This window comes from Sitophilus oryzae, unplaced genomic scaffold (genome assembly GCF_002938485.1).
Source record: "Sitophilus oryzae breed Bouriz unplaced genomic scaffold, Soryzae_2.0 scaffold_1443_pilon_pilon, whole genome shotgun sequence".
Taxonomy (NCBI): Eukaryota; Metazoa; Arthropoda; class Insecta; order Coleoptera; family Curculionidae; genus Sitophilus; species Sitophilus oryzae.
In genome coordinates, this window is record NW_022146108.1 from 2,832,499 (window position 1) to 2,856,850 (window position 24,352).

Below are 24,352 nucleotides of genomic sequence, written 5' to 3' on the forward strand. Positions count from 1 at the left end.
TTTTTGATGTTAAATCTTTATTCTGTTTTATAAGTGCAATAGATATGTATGATTAAATCAGGGTGCAAAAAGGCAAAAAACTTTTGTATTTTAATCAGATTTTTGGACTTTAGTCAGATTTAGTTTATTTTTATCAATATTTTTTTTTAAATGTCTATACATATATGGCGGATTCATCTCTCCACAAAATCCTATATGGGTATTTCGCCACTGCAAGGAAATCTACAAAATAAAATAGTTATTTTTTGTAAACACTGCTGCACTAAGTTTGTCTCTTTCCGTCGCCGGAAGCAAAAAATATAGATAGAATAAAGAAAAAAAATATTTAAAATATTTGAATTCAACTATTTGAGAACACTTTAGTTTTGGTAAAACCAAAAAGCCCCAAACTTTCTGTATGATTATTTTTTAATTTTTACGTATATTATATTTTTATTTAACGTATATTATATGAAGAATATGTTATTTTCTTTAAAATCAAAGAATCGATTGCCATACATTACTAACATCTACAGATGCATGAGCAATACATTTATTTTTATTAGATTGTATTAAAAAAAAAATCTTTTATTTTTCTTTTAGAGGCTATCGCTTCTTTCATTTTCTTTTTCTTCTTTCTTTTTTTATGAAAGATTTTTTTGCACCTTGCATAAGATATTACAGTTATTATGTAATTTAAATTAATTTAAATGCAGTAAAAGGATTTTTACTGTATTTATATTACTGATAATAAACTCTTATAATAAACATGCCAGATGCTGGTTTATATGAAATATATGTATATATATGCAGTGATATAAGTGCAGGTGCATATATAAGATAAGATAAAAGCTTATTATCATGAAAAACGCGTTGTGGTTGTGATACATTAGGTATATATTTTTAATCAATATATACAACTGTAAAAAAAATGCCAATTGCAAGATTTGACATAATTATAAAAAAAATATTTTTATCAAATTATACGAATACAAATTAGATGAATAACGTCATGTGTAGACACATTTTAAGCCTTTCATTTGGTAAATCCAAAACTTTTAGAGCCAACACATGTACGAAACGATACTCCAAAAATAAACAAGGCCCTAATATTATTTGTCAGCATTAAAAATTTGTCACCGCTTGTTTATGAAAGGCAATATTTTTGTTTAGTCTATGGCTTTAACCACTCTGCGATCGTGGTGTCGAATGAGGGGTAGAAAAAGTAAACTTTTCCAGGAACGACTTCACATTAGAAAAATATATTTCGGTACGCTCACTACCTGTGGGGGCATAAATAATTTCACACGTTTAGAGGGTAAAGTTTATAGAAAAGCCTTTGACTGCGTTAACCATCAAAAACTTATAGAAGTCCTCAAAACAACCGGAATAAATAGAGAAGAAATTCGATTGATTACAAATCTCTACTGGCAGCAAAACGCAGTGGTTAAAATTGAAGGAACATCGTCAGAAGAAATCACGATTAAACGAGGTGTAAGACAGGGCTGTGTGCTGTCACCGCTCTTATTTAATATATATTCAGAGGCTATCTTCAAAGAAGCTCTAGAAGGGATCGAATGTGGAATTAAGATTAACGGGAAAGTGATCAATAATATCAGGTATGCCGACGATACAGTTGTGCTGGCCGAGAATAAACAAGATTTGCAGAGGCTAATGAATGAATTAGTTCGGCATAGTGAAAACTGCGGTCTCCTCATAAATACCACAAAAACGAAGGTTCTTGCATTCACCAAAACACCTGTGCAGATTCACCTGGATATCAACGGTGACCCAGTAGAGCAAGTGTCTTCATACAAATATTTGGGGTGTATTGTAAATGATCAATGCGACCCGAAGAAAGAAATTAGAAGCCGCATTGAACAGGCTAGAAAAACATTTATAAATATGAGACAATTTTTCACAAGGTCAGATTTGAGTTTGGAGCTACGGGTACGCATGGTCAGATGCTACATTTTCTCAGTTCTCCTGTACGGGTGTGAGAGTTGGACTCTTGACATATCGTTAGAAAAAAAACTAGATGCCTTCGAAATGTATATTTACCGCCGTATATTAAGAATATCATGGGTCCAAAGAGTTTCAAATGTGGAGGTTCTTAATCGAATGAGAAAACAGAAAGAACTCATGCTTACCATCAAAGAAAGAAAAACACGCTACATAGGCCACATAATGAGGGGGTAAAAAGTATGAACTTCTCAGATTAATAATTGAAGGCAAAGTCCAGGGCAAAAGATCTATCGGCAGACGCCAGAATTCCTGGCTAAAGGACATTCGTAGATGGTTTGGTTGCTCATCAATCGACATATTTCGTATGGCTGTATCTAGAATGACGTTAGCTATTTGGATCGCCAACCTTCGAAAGGAGACGGCGTCGTAAGAAGAAGAAGAAGAGGGTAAAGGAGCTTCAAATTTTGTCATTACGAAGTCAAATCTTTAAACATAATACTGCTCTAGCTTAACTGTGTACCTACCGCCTAACTGAAGTTTTTTTTTGTAAATCTTGAAAAAAAAAGAAAAAAGGTCTGCAATGACTAAGACCATGCGATTTGACAGTTGTTGTCATTTGTTCTCTATATTTTTGTTTACATTTAGGCTGTATTCCGTTGCTTATGGTTCCGTTTCTATCGGTTTCCTGAAAGTTTTCTTATTACGGAACACGGTTCTTGAAAAATTCGGTTATAACTGTCACCAAACTAATCAGCGCAAGAAGGCTGGTTTTTCTGGTTTTGTTTGTCAATCAATAACATTTATGTGACAGAAATCAAGCAAATATTGGAAGTTCGAGTGGAATTCTCATTTAATTTGTAAAATTTGTAATAATATTTTTTATTTATATCCAAAAGCAATGGAGCTAGACAGTAAAGGTAAATAAATTTCTAAAAACTAAATAGAATTAGTTTTTAGGACCGTTTAAACTTATCATGCAGCCATTGTTTCTTAAAGTCAGGAACATTTAAAGAAAACATGACAACAAGTAATCGTGAATGTTTTGTAAGCTATAAAAATATAAATATTGATTAGATTTATTTATTTATTATTGATCTGTTTTAATATTGGACCTGCAAATCTTCACTTGAGCTGTCTAACGAGTTTAACAGTTTATATTAGTGAAGTACTTTTCAATATTAAACACCATATTATATTATTATTTATTTTTATATTAAAATTATTTATTTGAATATGATGGAGTTTCTTCCATTAGTACAGGGTGTCCCACTAAGAATAGCTCTCGGCTGTATCTCGGAAAGTATTAGCCGTAGAGCCTACGGAAAAAAATAGCTTCATAATCTTCAGTAAATTTTGGATTTTTTTTGTTAGAACCATTTTCCCCTATCTGGTAAAATAAAGTGGTGGGGGAAGGTTAAATCTATCTTTATTTAAATGTTAATAACTCCAGACTGGATGACCAGAATCCAACAAACGAGGGCTCTTTTAAAAGAGCGTTTCTTACTCTATATTACACCATAAAAATAATAATAATAAGGTTTTAAACGTAAACGGCTAGGGGGCGCTTTCTTACAATTTAACAAACATAGCGCGTTTTTTCAAAAAAATTAAATACAATAGTATATGTGATTTTAGCTGATAGTAAAGAGTAGTAAAAGCTTAAAAACCGCATCTTGATATCTTCTTTCAAACTGAAGATATATATTATATTTTTACAACATGGTATCAGTAGCCCTCTTGATTATACCCATTTTAACAAAAAAATAAGATAAAAACAGTTAGTTTATTTTAAAATCGACGAAATACCAGAACACCATAATACCAGATGTATTCATATCTAATAATTAAGATATTAATAACAGTGAACAAGAAACGATGATTCAGTGAAGTCATGGTAGGCTTTGGAAAAAAGTTGCTTTTGACGTAATAGTATAAACGTCAAATTGTTATTAAATCATCATTTTGATAGTCTTAGCAGTGTTTTTTATGTTTTAATTCCTTTTTCAAAACGCATTTATTATTTGAAGTAGTTGAAGTTGTTGGCATTTTGAAAAAGCAATCAAAAGATAAAAGACTATCAAAATGTTGATCTAATAACAATTTGACGTTTATACTATTACGTCAAAAGCAACTTTTTTCCAAAGCCTACCATGACTTCACTGAATCATCGTTTCTTGTTCACTGTTATTACTATCTTAATTATTAGATATTAATACATCTGATATTATGGTATTGTGGTATTTCGTTGATATTAAAATAAACTAACTGTTTCTATCTTATTTTTTTGTTAAAATGGGCATAATCTAGAGGGCTACTGATACCGTGTTATAAAAATAAGATTGTTAAGGGCAAATTTTTTCGTGTTTATTATATTTTTGCTAATATCTTCGGATGGAAAAAAGATATCAAGATGCGGTTTTCACTGACTTCTTAAACTTGTATTCCTCTTTATTATTATTCCCAATTTATTACAACAAATTTGAATTGTTTACCTAATTTAGCTTTATTGTAATTTTGTTATTATTAATTTAATATTTTTTCTTTGTTTTCAGCTCGTATGGCTTGGTGATGCATAGATGAATTGAGGTAGGTTTATAAAAATATATTTAATTTTGATTGTTGTTCTAAATGATTTAAAAATAAATTTAGTCCTTGAAATGATGTCAAAATAACAAGAGTTTTATGTAGGTATAACGATTTTGTAAAACTGAAAGAAAAGATTTAATTGTTACTTCGAGAATTCACAAAATTACTTGTTTTACTTAATAATGTTAAATTTTAGGAAAAATCGATTAAAAAAACTCTACAAATATTTTTACTGCCAAAGACACTCTCTGCTCTCTTGATCCTAAAACTTAGTGAGGACGTTTTTTTTTTTATTTTAAAAGTGATAATTGCATTGAAAATTATTTTTTAATGATAAACTATTCCGAAACTAAACCATCAATTCCATGACTGACATTTACTAATAACCATTCTAAACCAAAGTAGAGCAAGAAAAATTAAAGCTCATTCTCAGCAGATTCGTTTATAATCTCCTCGACATTATTTTCTCATTTTTAAGTTTCTGCTTCGTAAACTCCCGAACCGTCGGCGACCGTAATCCCGAACACAAAATAATAAAAAACGTATTAAGCAAAAAGAAAATCTACGAGTAAATCCACAGGAACACATGACACGGTCTCGGGCTTCTTCTAATTTTCTGCTCCGTCAAAAATTCTTTCAAAACATGTTTATATCTTAGACCATGCGTATACTACATGGAGACGTCTCTTTAAATGTTAAGGTACTTGGAAGAGATGTGGGAGTATTTTTTTACTGGAATTTGAGTAATTGTCTGAGGATAGAGAATACTTTTATTTAATTCAATTACTCTTTTATTAAAATACGTATTGAAATACGTATATGAACCCTCTAATAGGTTTTCTGTAGGTTGGTATGTATTTTATTCGTAAGCACTGACTGTGTATGAGTCCTTTTAAAAACTTACTGCCATTTTTAGTAAAGAATTTTCCGTGCTTTTTGAGATAATCTGTGAAGGGCGCAACTGACGATCGAAAACATTTAAAGTTTGTCCCAACCAGCATTTCGGGATCGTTTCGAAATCGTACTCGAATCAGTTTCCTCGCCATAAATTCAAGGTCTTCCCTATCTTGTGCCACTGCCACCTGGTCATCTGCAAAATGAAGAGTATATAAGTATGTATCATTTTTTAATTCTATTTCCATTCCACTGCAGGATCTTCTCCATTTCTTTAAGGCTTCATTGAGGTAGATTTTAAAGAGAGCTGGCGATAGACAACATCCCTGACGAAGGCCTTTGATCACATAAAAGGTTTCTGATATGTTACTGCCAATTTTTATTCTGGAAAATGCTTGGTGGTATAGCTGTTTGATGGCTTTGATCGCTGTATTGTTAATTAATGAGTTCTCCAGCACTTCCCACAGCTTTTGGATTGGCACTGCATCATTTGCTTTTGAAAGGTCAACAAAAAGCAGATGAGCCTCTCTATTCCTTGCCACCTTCTTTTCATTAAGTTGGATTAGACTAAATATATGATCTATGCACGATCGATCAGCTCTAAAACCTGCTTGCTCTTCAATTTCTTGTGGACCATATTCTGTTGCTCAACCATATCTACCCACCTGATTGGTGTCTACTTCGGCGACGGGATCCTCCAGGTCTTTCTTGCCCTACCAGTCTCTCATATGCACGCTCTTGTTGACCGTTGTTTACAGACAGTGCTGCAAAGTCTCTGTGGTGATTGGATTTCAATTTTTTTGAAATCCAACCACCACAAAGATAAACAGAGCAACGGCCATGTCAGGATGTCTAAGGCAAATAGTGTGGACAAACCCCTTCATGTTGCAGACAGCAAAATTAAAATTTATATATGACCTGTTTATCAGGCCAATAATGACATATGGCATAGAAATCCGAGAGGAAAAAAACAAGACCAAAAGCATGTTAAAAGTCACTTAAATGAATAACCTAAGAACCATAATGGGGAAGACTAGAAGATACAGAATTAGAAACACAAATATCAGACAACAATGTGGAATACACGGCGTAGTGAGATGGGGTAGGCAAAGAAAAAGACAATGGTTCGTACACGTAAAACGCATGGAGGAAAACAGGCAACCACGCATAGCTCTTGAAGGAAAACCCATGGGTAAGAGACAGCCGGGAAGACCTCCAAAAAGATGAAAAAGAACTCAAGAACTCCTACAGAGGCAACCTTAAAACTAACAGATCAGCTAGATCTCAAATAAGTAAAAGAAAAAGAAGAACCTCCTCCAGCACCACATCTAGAAGTTGTGGTATCCACGTGACGTCTGTCGCAAGATACCCATAAAGAAAAACGTGTGTCTAGCATATTATAATGATCGAAGGTGTATATTCAGCATAGAATATAGTGAGGGGAAACGAGATACAGCAGGAACATCGGCCTATGCAGTGCGGGCGCGTGTTGCTAAATCACACGGAATTAAGTCAGCTTCACGCGAGCGTAACCGAACGCGGGCGCGGGCCCTAATTAATTTCGTCAACGGTTTAAGCCGGGTTCAGACGGCCGGGCGCCTATTAACCTGTCAGGAAAGTCGGTCGTCGACGTGTTCGTCTTCTCTTCTATCTTGTAACCCTTGAGCTCGCAATGTCAATGTCCCATTACTGAATCTGAACTTTGGCCCGATGACATTAGCGGACACACAAAAAGATTAGACAAATTTAGCTTAAAGTATACGGGATACGGGGTGATCAAAAATTATTGAAATTGTTGGCAATACCATGTTAGAGGATTTTACTGAACTGTAACTCTTTGACGTCAATTTTTTTGGCTTTTCTTGAAAATTTAGTAGTTTTGACTTTGTTACTTGCGAAATCAACATATTTTTCAAAGTAGAGATTACTGTTTTTCAATACAACTCTAACAATACAACAATAAAACTAAAATTTTGTCCAATATTCGAAACAATTTTAGTTTTAACAGGAGCTGGGCTGGAATAAATATTAAAACATTTGAATCACACTTTATATAGACCTTTTTAAAGGAGTCAACAGTCTGTAGTATAACAACCTATGCTCGTTCAACAAAGTTGAAAAGGTAATATTTTGGCCAACTGTATAAAAAAAAACAATTTAAAAGAAATAAAGGAACCTACGTTATGTTAAAAATATTTTCTTGTTGCGTGATTACCTCGGATGCGCTTGACAGAAGCAATATTTTGGGAAATTTGAGGAGGATAGGTTATATAAATCAAACGCCAAATTTGTAAATAGCCCTACTTATTTTATTAAATGAAATGAAAGGAGTGCCGTACTCTGCCTGGAATTCAAAAGTAAAAGAGCACGGGAGAAAAAACCTGATCACTATTCTAGAGAATCCAATTATGATTTTCTGAACTTTAATTAAAGAGAAATAATAATAAAAAAAATACTGTCTTTATACCAAGGTTTGAGGTTTGATACGTTCATAAATGAAGAGGTTTTGTTAGTTAGCAGGTCCCCACCTGCAGGTACTGAGGTCGTTGGGATGCAGGAGGCTACTCAGGCAGAGTTGATATGGTTGGTGCCAATATCTTTAGACTATGAGTTGTACCATTTATTGGTTTTGACTGCTGACTTGTTTACTAGATATTGCTAAGATATTCGCCCAGGCACGCTTAGCAATTATAAGTGCACGCAACAAGGCCCTTATTGTCACACTATCATACTGTCAAAAAAGTGTTGTACAGAGTACTGTCAAAAATGTTGTCAGAAATAGTACCAAGAATGTGGTACTGATATCATAAGTTGTGTCTTAAAAAGTCATACTGAACCAAAAACATCGATACGAATTACAGTAAACGATTGCTTTAAACTAAAAATGATTCACAGCGTCAATGGAATCTATTAAATACATATACCTATGATATATAATACCTTTATACTGTTAGATCAAATAAATAAGAAAAAACTTTAGAACAGAATATTTCAACAAAAAAATGAAATATATGCTTTAGTTAACAATAGTTAAATTACAAAAGAAACATTTACTTTACCTTTAATAACATTCTTTGTCACAATAACCAAAACTTACAAAGCAAAATAACATCAATGCGTCTTGAATGGTGGTCTAAAAGCCACTATTTAACACCTATCATCTCTATTCGTCGTCTGATTTCCTCTATTTGTACTTATTAAATTCAACACAATTATCTCATTCTGAAAATTGGAGAGAATAAAGAAAAATGTAAAAGCTTGTTTCCTTCACCGAGGCAACTAGCTGAACGGTATGAGCTGATAAATAATTCATCAGGTATCGCCCAAATTAAAAACCATCCTCATAGAATACTGAAAAATGCATGGCGGACAGTGGACGACACATCACCAGGTGCTAAACAATTCGAGGAAACAATAGATTTTGTTCGTGGACGTTGACATTATTTACAAGCCTTTCTTTTCCTATCGATTTTATTTTATTATTCCTTTGGAGGAATATAGAAAAATTGTTTAAATTGTCATCGTTTCAACATTTCACCACTTTCCGTTGTGATTATACCGTATGATCGAATAAACACGGCGTCAGCGATGGCTATGAAATGAACCATCGATGACATTTCCAATATAAATCTATACTAACATATAAAATCCTTGTGACTGACTCACTGATTAATCACGATCCTGCTCAAACCACTCAACGTAATAAGCTCAATTTTAAGATTTTTTAAAAATGTATACAGGGTGTTTCGAAAGATCTGGTCATTGATTAATCACGATCCTGCTTAAAGCGCTTGACGTAAAAGCTGATTTTTGGAAAACGGATTGACTTTAGGGTGTAAATGTTCGATAAGAAGGGATTTTTCGAAACTCGAATTCTAAGGGGGTGAAACCACCCCTCAAATATTAGAATATTTGTTATTTAAAAACCGGTGAGTTTCGCGTTTCGGAAAAACTCTTAAACACGTATATTTTATTTTGTTGTTTTACATATTTTAAGATTTTTTAAAATTTATACAGGGTGTTTCATAAAATATGACCATTGAGTAATCACGATTCTGCATAAACTGATTGACGTTTAAAGCTGATTTTTGGCAAACGGATTGACTGTGGGGTGTAAGGAGGTTCGATAAGGAGGGGTTTCTCGAATCTCAAATTCCAAGAGGGTGGAAACGCCCATCAAATATTACAATATTTGTTATTTAAAAAACGGTTAGTCTTTCGGGAAAACGCTTGGATCCACATAATTTATTTTGTTTTTTACATATTTTGGAATTTTTAAAAAAATCATACAGGGAGCTCCAAAAAGTTGGGTAATTGATTAATCACGATTCTGCTTAAACTGCTTGACGTAAAAAGCTTATTTTTGGCAAACGGATTTTTCGAAACTCAAATTCCAACGAGATGAAACTACCCCTCAAAAAAAGATGAAACTACCCCTCAAATAATACCAAGTTATATAATAATATCGCCATATTGTTTTTTCTCATGCTGACATAATTGTGAGAAAATTTTATCCAGTTTGTATGTTAAAGGAAATTCTTGCTTTGCTTTATCATCACCATTACAAATGACTAATTCGAAGCGAACGAAGTCGTGGGTACACGCTAGTTAACATATAAAATGCTGACGCCGTTTTTATTCGATCATACGGTATTTCAAGCTTTAAGATTCCGTCAAATTTATTATATGTTATCTCTAAATAAAGCAAAAAAAAAGCTTTTCTTTTCATATTGAATTTATCTTGATTGTTTTTTTTAAGTAAAATAGAAAAGCTGTTTAAGTTTTTTGTCGTTTCAACAGTTTGATGATGTAGACAGTAAAACACTGATGGTGTATTTGGCTCGTAAAAGTTTTACATCGTAACAAATAAAATGAATTTTATTCTTTCAAACTTGTTGTAACGAGTCAGACATGGTATATTATGCGACATCTTGAATTTAGTATCGTGCTGTTATAAATTTATGGATAATTAATATTAATTTTATATTCCTAATTTGATATCCCTGTCGGGATTCGCATATTTTTTCTTTTTTCCAAATAATTTCTGAAGTACCGTCAATATTTGGATGAAAATTGGTGTCTGGGAGTTTTCTGACATGAGAAATTTGATTTTGATGTCAATATGGCTCTTACTTGTAGAGGGCGCCACCTACATATTTTTTAACTCGTTTGAAGAGTAATAACTTTTCGTCCGGGTGTATAAAACTATTAAGTAAAAAAATATAGATTTACGACGATTTATGCGTAAAAATGGTCTCTTAGTAAAAATCGCTACGAGTAATGATTCCCAAGATATTTGGAATCAAAATTATCAATACCTGTCATCATTGACATTAATTAACCATGTTTGCTGAATAGTTATTAGACTGAAATTATAAATTTAAAATGTTTTTGTGCCAAAAGTTCAACAGAAACTGTTTTACCATCATTTTTTCGAAAAAAAATACGATTAATTTAAAAATATAAAAAGTTGTAGTCAACACATGCTTAGAATTTTGTCAATAATGACATGTATTGACTGTTTTCTTCCTAAATATCTTGAGAACGGTAGTAGGCTTTTTGTCCATCTCTCTATATCTTTGATCATCACCTGTTCGTCACTTGTCACTGTCAGATCAAATCAGATGTTTTTGGATTTATTTATCCTTTGTTTTGGTTATTGAAATTTTATAATTATCAGATAAAAAAAAATTTCGTAGTTAAATTGTTTATTTTTGATGTGGATCGCAGTATGCAATTCGTTCATTTTAATTGTGGAATTTCTGAGTTAAGTTCGTTCATTGACCAGATATGAAATATGGCTGTTGGAAAATATTCTAGAACATCGTTTTTTATTTATGCCTTTTTGTGAGTTGGACTAGTCAAGATATATAGTTCTCTATCTATATCCTGGAGGGAGATTTCCGGTTGAAATCTGATTTTGTGAAGGAAATCGAATCCTTGCATCACTTCTTGTGTACTCCCCGACCGAGAATATCGTCGTGAAGAACTGGCTGCCGTTTCGTGAAGAATTCCCTGTTGTTGAATAGCAGGTCTTCGTAAAGAAGGATTAAGGCTTCCGAAACACATTTGGTCAGAGACGTGGTTGGATTTTGTGGTTGGATTTACATGGACCACCGAACAATTTCCGTAAGGGATTAGATAGCCAAATTTTTCCGACCGATATCCCGATTCCACGTGCCCAAGAAGTCCCCGAATAGTTCCAAGGTATGCTATAATTCTTCTTCCTATTCTAAGTCAATGCTCAACTGATTTTTGTTCATATTGTTGTTTAGTTTTCGACTTTTCCACGCCCACGTGGTGTAGATAGATTAGTTGAGTGTTATCTTACTTAAGTATTATTTGGTTGTTCGTAATTGTAGAGCAAGAAGACCGATCCAGACCGTACAGCACAGAACAGTCTAGAATTTCATCCGTTCCTCTTGCCCGTGTGTAGAGTTACCCGTTGGACATCATAAACCCTCGTTGAGGTAAAGTTCAGATTTGATTAGTCCTTCTTTATTACCTTTATTAACTCCTACACGTTGTGCTAGTCCTTGTTCTATAAGTGAGGCTCTTTTCTAAGACAACCAATGTTATTTAGAGTTTTTATGTCACCTTTTGAAGTCCTACACCTGCCTTGCATCTGTACCTCTGCTGACATCCGTGGGCTCCAGTGACAGTACTGTGACAGTACACCGAGCTGCTGTACCCTGCTGTAGCTACCCCATTGCTATACACCGAAGCTCAGCCGGAGGAACTTCCGAATAGTTTTCAAGTTCTTGTCAAGACATTACACTATAGAGTAAGATCGTTTAGATATTAGTTAGATTTAGTTTGCTATTTGTATTCCGCCCTTAGAGCATACTTAGTTTAAGTTAAGGGGGATGACGTCATAGATTTAGTTTTTATTGATTTAAATTCTGATTTAATATATTTCAATCATTTACATTTTATTTCAATTCTCATACATTTCATTCATTCCTTGAGTCTAGTCTCATAGTTAAGTTAGAGTCACTTGAGTTCAAGTAATTATAGTATATTTGAAGTTCATGGTAGTTACACTCAACAGTTCGAGGTTAGTGTTGAAGTCTACTTAATAGTAACATCTTTTATGCCAAGTTCATAGAGTATAATCTTCTTCTTCTCTTTGAACCGCGACCACCCGGTTGTTAAAATTAAAAAGCTAGTGGCCTCTATGTAACTCATTCTGCATTAAGTAAACTTGTGTTTTATTGAACTTCAAATTAGAAAGGGCGTCGCAATTACTCTTCGAAACAGTTAAAACACATGTAGGTGGCGTGACCTCCAAGTAGGAGTCATATTGACATCAAAATCAAATTTCCCAGACACAAACTTTCATTTAAATATTAATATTACTTCAGAAATTATTTGGAAAAAATCGAAACAAAAATGTAACTTCTTGGTACACCCTATATCTCCAAAACTAAGCATTTTAGGACATATATACATTTATACGAAGTTTTTTACTTATTGTTATGTGCAGAATATGCTGCCGAAGTTTCCGAAATACAGTTCGGACCACCCTGTATTTTTCTTTTTGTATCTGCAAAATAGAAGAAACGAGAGACAGAATCTTTTATTAAAAATACAGATTTTTTGATTTTGAAATGTTCCTCTTTTTTGGCGCGCTCAATTGAAACCGCAGAATCTTTAATAAATAAACCATTATTACCCAAAAACGATGGCGTCTTTTTAAACGCCGACTGAATCTTAAACCATTCCATAAATCCAAAGTCTTCGACATTTATTGCGGCATTTTTCGCCGAAATAAAAACCACTTACTTCGAAATTTTGCCGATCTGACTCACATATTTTTCGTGGACACCCCCAGGCCAAAAATCCATCGACTTTCCAAAGGTTCTTGTTCGTATTTCAGTCACATTCGTTGGCTTCGGAGGCACGCGCTTTGCGCTGTGTGTCGGTGGGACCCACCGCGGCGTTAAAGAGGCCTCTTCCTGCCGCCCGGGGCGACTCTTTTCACGCTCTCTGTCGTTTTGTTCCTGTTTCTGGGCGACGTCTAGCAGGAATAAACTTCGCAGACGGTAAATCAGAGGTTTATTAACGTCGAGAAGCTTGTTGCTTTGGAATATTTTAAGAAACGTTGCCAACCTCGATAAAACAAATTCTAATTTCAAGATTTGTCACCTTCATTTCTCCAAATTAGATTTTTTTGGATGGCTATCTGCCTGTTCTACTCCAAATTCTACTCCTCCGACTCCCAGTGTATCAAGAATGTATAACTTTAAGGAACAACTCACTGTAGCACTGAGCAACAAAAAGAATTGGAAGGGAGAAACATTTACTCAGCTGTTTAAAAAACCATAACATAAGATAGTATACTGATGCTTCCAAACCAAAGCAGGAACGGCGATAGGAGTATTTGGGCCGAAAACTAAATACTTCGAACCAATGGGCACCTACCCTAGCATTCTTCAGACAGAAATATACGCTATCGAAAGATACATACAACTTCTTTTAGATAGGAACTATCAGGAACTAGAAATAGCCATCTTATTTGATATTCAAGCGATTAAAAGGGACCAACTCAGTCACCATCAATCAAAGTTGGTCAAAGAATATCGAAAGAAGCTGAACCAATTAGTAAAGAAGTAGTAGAGAAGCTGAACCAATTAGGTAAAGAGAAGAAAGTCCCCCTACTCGGGATGCCAAGTATTTAAGCAATCAAATATTTTCCTTGATTTAAGTAAGAGCAATCTTCATTTTATCACACTTAAGAAAGAACGGCAAATACAGATTCAGTGGGGAAAGTGAGGAAACACCAGAACACCTCATCACTCAGTGTGCTGAAACGACAACCATTCGTGCTATAATCTTTGATACGAATGATATACCTCTGTAAAACCGACTCAGATACTCTTCTGATCTCCAGGTTACATTTTCCAGTCCCATCCTTTTCCAAAAGTCTAACAACTTGGAGACTGAATCCTCCATATAGACAATGACCTAGTACAAAGTCTGTCTAGTACTGTGTCTGACTCTTGTACTGTCATCACCTAGTACAAAGAACACTATTATTCTGATTGACTGGATATTACACGTGGCTTCTTCTATCAATCTGATCAGACTTAAATCTCTACTAAGCATCTGTTAGTAATCATCTGTTAGTAATAGTAGACCCACTACAGTTTGAACAGTTCTCCTGTCTTTGTTGACAGCATCTAAAATAAGTTCTAACGAGTGTTCTACTATGAATCCTTTATAAAAACATATATAAGAAAACCTACAAATTGTCTGCAATTCGAAGTTAAACGCTAAGAAGAAATAAAAAAGAAATTAAAAGAGATGATTAAAGTATTCCCTCTTAATGATAGATTTCCAGAAATATATAAAACAAAAGAACGCTGCGGTTTATCCAAAGGATAGGCACGTGCCCGACAGATGTTTGTAAACAAAAACAACATTCCAGCAACATCATCATCCCTCGCGACAGAAATGTAACAGACGCACAACACACGCAGGATGAGCAACATGTACACTCCCTGCGGAACTAGGGATGTATCAAATATATCGATACAAAAAACATATAGTAGTAATACATATGTTATTCCTGCTGAGCATTAGCATTTTCTTTTTGGTTTTAAAATTAGATCTTTGGATTAAGGCCCTTTTATGCCTGTGCCCTTGTCTATTTTTCCCGCGTGCGACCTGTAATTTTCTTATAATGTCCGTTTTAAGTGTCCAGGTTTCGCATGCATAGGTTTTATATACAGGGTGTTTCAAAACAAATGCGAAAAACTTTAGGGGGTGATTCCTTGTTCAAAATAAAGGGTAGTTTGCTTTATAAACGTTGGCTCAAAAGTCAACCATTAGGGAGATATCGCATATTACTTTCAGGTAATTTTTTTACTTTTTTAAAATGAGTGGAAGGGGTTGAAATAAACTACCCCTATCATTCTTGTTAACGAAACTTAAAGAAAAATCTTATCAAACACATGCAAATGCTTTAATTTGGATAGTTTAGTTTGTTTAGAAACTTTTTTACCTCTTGTGTTTTTTTGATAAAACTCACCGATTGGAAATTAAAAAATAAAATGTAGAGCATTACATGTCAGGACAAAAATCATTTTTAGATTAAGAATCTAGTGATAATAACGATAATAATAATCATCTAGATAATAACGTATTGCAGTAGAGTAATGTCAAATAAAATAATATAAGGAACATCCTAAAAAGTAACAGCGGCCGACTAGATTTGTTCCTAAAAAAATTACAGCAGCCCACTAGATTCTTTATCAGAAAATGTTTTTTGTCCTGACATGTAATGCTTTACATTTTATTTTTTAATTTCAAATCGGTGAGTTTTATCAAAAAAATACAAGAGATAAAAAAGTTTCTAAACAAACTAAACTATCCAAATTAATTTTTTTGCATGTGTTTGATAAGATTTTTCTTTAAATTTCGTTAACAACAATAGGGGTAGTTTATTTCAACCCCTTCCACTCATTTTAAAAAAGTGAAAAAATTACCAGAAAATGTGGTTTCATAACAGTAATGCTTCCATAAAATTTTATTAGTCTATCTCTTTTCGTTTTCAAGATAAAAAATAAAAACATTATTTTTCCGCCATCTTTGTACCGCAATATCTCCCTAATGGTTGACTTTTGACCCAACGTTTATGAAGCAAACTACCCTTTATTTTGAACAAGGAATCACCCCCTGAAGTTTTTCGCATTTGTTTTGAAACACCCTGTATAGGCAAAGAGTTTCTTCCATAATTCTTCCATTATTTATTAATAAGAAATAATTATTCTACTTTAGAATTTACGTATTAGATGATTTGAAACATCGACATTTTTATGAAATATCAACATCCCTATGGAACCCGAGGAATGTCTGGAAATCTCGATCCCGTTGCCGAAGATGGCGCTGTTCCGGAGCATCTGGAAATCATTGGCGCGAGAAATTAATGGACGAGACACGACACTGCAGTCCTGTAAATTTCTGGCGTAATTGTTTAGTAGGCCGTTAGTGCCATCTAGACGCCCCGCCGACTGATATACGACTAGTTAAGTAGGTGATTTACTTGGCTTTTGTCATCCCGGGCGCATGTCGCGCTTGAATTATACTCGCCGATAAAAATACTTTACTTATTTCGCGATTGATTGGTTTACAGCCGGCCTGTAACGTCGCAGCGTGATGATTGTAGAGAGCTGTTGAAAGGAGCGTGCAAATTTATCTCCAGTTCAAAAATGTTCAAAGTAGATGAGGATTAAAATGATGCTTAAGAGCCCATTTCACTAGTCCGAAAAAGTAGCAAAATAAGCGTTCGGCATTTAACGTTTTATGTAAAACTGGCAAGGTATTTTTACACAAATGAAGAAGGAAATTAAAGATAAAGGATTATACTATATCCGTATTGTAGCATATTTTTAGACAACTTCTTTATTTTTAAGATTTTGATGGTCAAACATCAACAAAATATTCCTTGTGTTTGGAGTAAATTTTCTCGAAAATAAAGGCATAATTTAAAATTCCGTTACAATAAGGAAATAGATTGAAGTTTTGTGATTACAGTGATATATAATTTATATGGTTTTTTTAACAAATCGCTCCCTATTTTATGGCAAATGATGAAGCTCTGCAAATCTCAATCAAGCCTTAATCAAAGCACGTGTGTTTGGAATTTTGGCTTAACATGACAGGATCGAGCTAAGCCTTAGGCAGATTTCTTAAATATAATATATATTTTCTTCGGCCACCCGCTTTGCCCGACCCCTGAGAGCGATGCGAACAGTACAGCGTAATAGACTCTTAATGGTTTATCTTAAACACAAAATATTTGGGGAAGCAGAATATGTAAAAAAGCTAGGCTTCCACCAAAGCAACACATGTTGACGACACTGTCATCAAGTATTGGTACTACCTTTAAAAACTTTACCGAAAAAATATTGTCCAAGTCAAAAAAACAAAGCACGTAATATTCAGCAGTATGTTGTACGAGAAGGATCTATAATGGCATTGAATGTGGTAAAAGATTCCCTTTAAAATGGGAAACTTCTGAAACGAATAGCCCTTAGATAGAGTTACATGCTTGACAGGGAGGGTGAAAAAACAGACTTTTTATTTTCAGATATTGGAGTTGGAAAAAACAAAACAAGACTGTAACGTTTTTAGTTCGTTACATGTTTTTTTTTATATATAATATATGATGTCTGACCTATCATCACCGGATTCCCTCTGGTTCAGGCCGGATAGTTTATTTGACACGTAATTTTTACGTTTCCTAGTCGCCAACCCTGTTATCGTTCGACACAACCCTGTTATCGCTTTGAGGAGGCGCTGTCAACATCGCTTCTGTCAACTCTCTCCGTGCTTAACCTCACTTTGTTTTGACGCTCTGTTGTATCCCAGCTTTTAGAAATGGTGATTATTTAAATCTTGCTGTATAATTTGAATCAGCTGCTATTTCAAACCAACAGGTAAAGATGAGATATTATCCTTTTAGATTCGATATTATTTCTGCATATTTTTAGGGTAGAGTTACGGATGGGTCCCAACTTGTACTTGTATTTTGCTGGCACGTTGGCGTCCCTTTTCTTTTGTCCTCCAGAATGTCGCATGGAAGAAAGGACAGGTTGTTTATTATTTATTGAGCCCTCGGAAGTATTTCGATGTATTTTGTTTATTAGACCTTGTTTGGTTTTAAACAAGAGTTTCATATTTTTAGGGTCCAAGGTACGGGTAGTGTCTTATGTACGGACATTATCTTATGTACGGATGTCCTGTGGACGAGTGTCCCCAGTAAGAACGATTTTTTCTTACATATAAGTGCCACAGCGTGGATGTAGCTTGAGTCCCATGCTGCTTCGTTCCCAGCTATAAGCTAGTTAGTTACGGCTGTATCAATTCATGGTGTCCTCATTCTGGCCCCTTTGGTTGTGTTGGATGGCTGAGTACAGAGATGCGAGACCACCTCACGCTGTTACTGTTTAAAGCAAGATTACATAAAGAACAGCTAAGTGTAGATTTAAGTTCTAGTTTTACATTTAACATTTAAAACATTTACAGTCTTAAACAATAATGTACATCTTAAATAATATCGTACAGACTATGTTTAGTGGTTAGATTGTTAAGAACATTCATGTCGATTTAATATTTAATATAATAATTAATACTAAATATAATTTAGATCTTAGGTTTCATTGCATTACATCTTGTGATGGTATTACTTTTATAGATATTATCGCACTATTTTAACAGATGAATAACCAAACATAGATTCTAGAATCTACAGATTCTAGAATCAACATCTTCGATTTAGCATCATATGGAATATATCAAATTAATTAAAGTAATGCTACATTTCATATATTCTCTTAAACTTTACATGTCTTGTATTTTATCGTAGTTGTTTTCATTGATATTTAGTACGACTCTTACCACCACTTTCTTTGACATATAACCACTATATATTTATTAGAACTCTACAATGTCATGTACCGTCTAAGAACATCATGAATAAATATAGTCATTAGTTTTAAGGAATATACAACTCTGTTTTCTTTCTCTGTACATGCCTGGCGCCCAATATTTATAATTTCGAGTTATTATTGTTAATTCGTTTCTTTCCAGTGAAATACCTTATCCACGACTGCTCTACCAACGAAAAGCTGCCCTTCGCAGTGATAATGTTTAAAAAAACGCTACAAGACACACAAATAGTGAAAAGCCAGTAAGTTAAAGTTTGCAACAAAGGAACAAAGTAAATATGGCGAAAGACAGAATATTAATCCTTAGTTCCCTGAAGATTTCCCTTAATTTAAGTAAGAAATATTTTCGGATTGTCGGGGGGTTTTTAACAGAACACTGTCCTCAATGAACCCCCTAGAATGAAGATAAGAAACAACAACGAATGCAGATTCGCTGGGAAAAGGGGAAAATGGGGAAACACTAGAACTCCTGACAACCATTCGTGCCATAAAATTTGGAACAACTGATATCGGAGATGGAGAACTAACCGCTGTAAAACCGTCTCAGATACTGGCTTTAGTCAAAACCCTGTGATTGTATGATGAGTTAGATTAAAGACGTAGATCTATAAGATCTCCCTCCAATACAACCAACCTACAATTATTGATAAATTCCTGAATTTTGTGTTTTATGTTTTTTTTCCTGACTGATGTTTCTGTGAAGTATACTTAGTTCATTTAATTGAAATTCTCTGTATTATTCTGGATATTTGTTCATCCTTTAAAATGAAATTACACTCCCTATCAATTTTTACACAACAGTACACATCCCAGACCTCACATCTCCTTTGGTATACATTATTGGCACTAGTCCGAGCAAGATCCAAGATAGCAATTCTTGGCGTCTGCTCTTTTTTAAGACTGAAGATGCCGACTTGGAGATTTCGAAAATTCCTCGAAACGGAAAAGGCGATCTAGCAGACTAATTAGAACAACAAGATCCGCGATATAATTAAAAATGTTTCCAGTCTCTATCCTGGCCAGATGTTAAATCCTTAGAGTGATAAAAAAGTGAATATTTTATGTCAAAATACAAATAAATTGCAAAATTATTGCAAACAGTTAAACTGGGGAAAAATTAGCGAAGGGGTGCCAAATTAATAAAGGGATTAAATAAGGACATTGTCTCTCACCATTACTTTTTATAATTTATCTTGAACAAGCTTTAAAAACATGGAGGCGGAAATGCAAAAACATGGGGATACCACTAACTGACGATTCCACCCTATCTACGTTATGCTTCGCAGACGATCAAATAGTGTTAGCTCAAGATTATGAAGATCTACAATATATGTGAAAAAAACTCATCGAAGATTACAAACATTGGGGTCTTGAAGTAAACCTAACTAAAACGCAATTCATGTGTGTTAGTGTTACCCAACAAGATCTAATACTCGAAGAACAATATCAAATTATAAAGTAATCTAGCAAATATAAATATCTGGGTATAACTATCACACAGGACGGTACAACGGAGCCAGCAGTCCAAGAAGAAAATACTCTAGGACGAAGAGCTATTAGACTACTTAATAAAAGTAAAGATTTCAGTTAACGTCTCCTTTTTGCTGCCAGGGCTAATCTGGACGGTGCCTACTTTGTTTACGCGGAATCCGAACCGCGGTCCTCGCCCATATCATGGTCAGTGGCCTACCGACTTAGGAAGTGTCTAAATTAACTCTTACTCACGAGATATCCGATATCATCCGGCCTCGAACCGGCGTGAATGAGCAGTGTGTATCAATAGATTTTACACTTTTCCCTTGGACAACAGCACGATACAGAGTTTCGAACCGGTCACCCGTCCATCCACCAGTATCGCCTTACGTCGCTTAACTTCGGTGTTCTAATGGGAACCGGTGTTTCAACGTAGCTAGACCGTTGCGAACTACTTAGTAAAATTCCATGGGACAAAAACATATCCAAGAACAACAAACAAAACATATATAATAGTATTGTAAAAATCGTTATAACTTATAGCAGTGAAGTATGGAAACTAAAGAAGAAAACAGAAAAGAAATGTAATTCTGAAGATGATCAGTCAGAAAATCAAAGATGGAAAAAATTACAAACAAAAGGATCACAGAAACTATAGGCAATAAACATTCTATAGTAGAAGATATGAAAGTAAATCAGCTTAAATGGTACGGGCATGTCCGAAGAATGACCAACAATAAACTGCCAAAACAAATTCTAAATTGGACACCCACTGGTAGGCATAAAAAAAGAATGCCAAGAAAGAGCTGGAGAGATGAAAAAGATCGAGAAATAGAAGACAGACACCTATGAAACCCTATGGCACGAGAAGAAGAAGATAAATAAAAATAATCTCTGTCTCATTATATATCCTATTTAGCACAATATTTTACCACTCTGCATCCCGCAGTACTCAAACAAAGCTGGCCACTGTTCGGCCACAGCCTCCACAATTTCTGGATCGTTTCCATCGATCGTATTCCACAGATCCAGACGTTACAGCGTAGATCGACTGTTGCCGATAAAATGATGGCGAAACCGAATCTCGCCCATGTGTGTGCAAATGGGGCGTGTCCGCACGGGAAACGCTCAGTTAATATTCACGTTTTTGACAGCTTCGAATCACTGTCGTTACTGTACCACGTCTGCGTCCGGCATCGAATGATGAACGTACTAAGAATGTTAAATATAGCGTGGCTTTTTTATTCGGCCGTTTAAGTTTCATGGGTTCTAATGGTTGCTCAATTAACATTCAAAAAATGATAATTAATTAGAGAATAAGAAATATACTGACCGGCCACCTTAAAATTTTAGTGTCTTTTCGATATGGAGTGTATAGAAGTAAGGAGAATTGTCTTCGTGTATTGAAAAGTGGTGATCAAAGAGGGAACAATTAAGATGGCGCTGCTGTAGCAAAAGAAAGAAGCACCAAAAAATTTTAGAGCAGTTTCTGAAGAAGCGTGTTGCTACTCTTTTTTGGTTAACTTCACTTTATAATTGCTAAGTTCAGTTCGATCTCTGATTGCTAATTAGCGCTACTGTGACCATTTATTGAACTCTTATTTTCCCCTTTTAGATAACTACTTTTTCAAACAAAGTCCTATAAGAGACGATTGTTCTTACCTCTAGGTTAGGTTAGGTTAGGTTGCTGGGGTTTGGGATCACATTTGATACCTCGCTCGGAGGCCTCGGGCCCATTGCGATACCCCTGTATTGATTTACCAAACCTTCCTCTTATTCTTTCTTTGCGTTAAAGCACTTCCTGCTCTTTGCAAAGTTCCCGATGTCGCCGATTTGGCTTCTGCTGCTTCCTCTAGTCCCTCCAAAAAACCTTGCCCTAAAGTTTTAAGGCTTCAGTATTCCAGTGCCGGACAGTAGCACAGCAGTTGCTCTATGGTTTCTTCTTCCTCTCCGCATTCTCTGCAGTAGTCGTCGTCGAAAACTTTTCATCTTACGAGGTTTAGCACCGTGGAACAGTTTCCAGTGACGACACCTACAATTATGCATACTAAGTGCTTTTTGTGCTCTAGTAGTTGTTTTGTATTTTTGCTATCTACCACTGGCCATAGTCTTCGAGCTGTAGCGCAGTCCTCACGGTGTTGCCACGTCTCTTGCTGCTTGGATTTGATGGCAGTTCCTATAGCCTCCTTCAGTGTGTTGATCGTCACAAGTGGTGGGTCATCTGCCATGGCCTCTCCCCTGGCCCCGTCTTTGACGAGTCTGTCTGCTTCCTGATTGCCCACCACATTGCTGTGGCCTGGCACCCAGCACAGAGTAACCCCGCCCCGACACAGCCAGGACAGTGCTTCTCGGCATTCCATCACAGTTTTCGATCTCACTGATTGCATGGTGATGCTTCTTAAAGCGGCCAAGCTGAGAGTATATCACTATATCCCCTATTGGTCTATCAGCAATTTTCTCTCGTATACAACTAGCCGCTTCTTTTATGGCGTAAACCTCTGCTTGTAGAACATTACAGCCATCCGATAGCCTCAAAGATTCCTATACCTGTGCCCCCTGAATTTGCGGAAGTATCTGTGTAGACTGCTATCTCTTGAGTGTTCATTAAGAGATAGCAGTCTACCTTAGCTGTTCTTACCTCTACCCTCCATACTTTAGAGTTCAATACATTTAATTCTAGAGGAGCCAATTTTGATAATTTTTATATAACTTAGCTATCACGTAGCTAAATTATTTGAATTTTTAGATTCTTTCTATAAGTATTTTAAATTATTTTTTTTTATCTTTTATATTCGTCTTCTAGTCGCATTTTTGTCAAGCTAAACATATAATTTTGTCGTGTATGCGCCGATACCTGCGACGAACTTCGCCTTGAATTCTCACGTAACGTCGACCTGATTTTAATTGTGTAATTAATAATGTTTATTACAAGAAATATGTTTAATTACATAATTATGTTAGTCGAACGATTCCCTTGGGTTTACATCGAATTGGCTTACTGAAACATGATTTTTTCCCAAATTGATATAAATCAAAGTTGGCCCAGATTTAATCTTGACTTGACTTTAAACATTCTTTCCCACTGCGTCACATCGCTCCTAAAACACATGTATCCGCTAAAATCGAGACAAACGCACAACAAACAACAAGAAGAAGAAAGCAGGCCACTGATTAAAACGATCGTAAAATGATTAAAGCCGTTTAAATCGTCCAATTAATCTCATTGAGCTTGATTTTGTTTTATGGGCGGCGTTAATGGACGTAAATACGGCGTCGAGAGGTCACCGATGGCCGTCATAATTTCCAGCCGGGACAGTTTTATTCGATGCTTTATTCGAGTGCACCGACTTTATAACCTCTATATAATAGAATATCGCATGTGTAGTTGTGCGAATAAGTGTCACTGAATTGAAGATAACGGCTAAAAATGCTTGATTTTTAATTTTTGAGCTCGAAGGACCATAATAATGAAATTGTATTAAAAGATTCAGAAGATTCAAGAAGTGTCAATTGCCTTTTTGATCTTTCTTCCATCGATATTGTAAAGGATCTAGCTTGTTACCAATCCATTCTTGAATCTAAAATATATAACTTATAACATTTCCTATAATACATATATCTTTACAGTTACCTGAAAGTATGTCCTGAGTAAATGCAATGTTCTGTTGTTACATGACACTTTTTTTCTTATTTTCTTTGGAATTTTCTATATAGCTCTCTGCCACTGTGTTAGAGCGCCAACCACCATGTCTTTTAACAGTTAATAAATCCACTCCTGAATCTGCAAGCAACGACGCAGACGATCTACGGAAACAATGTCCAGTGTATTGTTGTGGATTTGGAAGACTTAAGGACAATGCTATTTTATATGGCATTTTCTCTAAAGTATTAATGCCAACGGGTTGCCTAATACATTTTTCATTTCTGTACCCCACAAAAAATCGAGTATGCTCTGTGTTGCTTGGCCGCATAGCTATATATCTTCGAACCATTTCCACCAT

The 24,352-nt window shown here is 35.0% G+C and overlaps 1 protein-coding gene across 2 annotated transcripts in view; it reads left to right on the forward strand.

The window, feature by feature from the left end:
* Positions 1–24,352, forward strand: part of LOC115877302 (discoidin domain-containing receptor 2-like) — a 111,849-nt gene that overhangs the window by 19,272 nt on the left and 68,225 nt on the right. For both annotated transcript variants that reach the window (XM_030893436.1, XM_030893437.1), the window contains exon 2: positions 4,497–4,530. The gene's annotated coding sequence lies outside the window, so the exon portion shown is untranslated. The remainder of the gene's footprint in view (positions 1–4,496; positions 4,531–24,352) is intronic.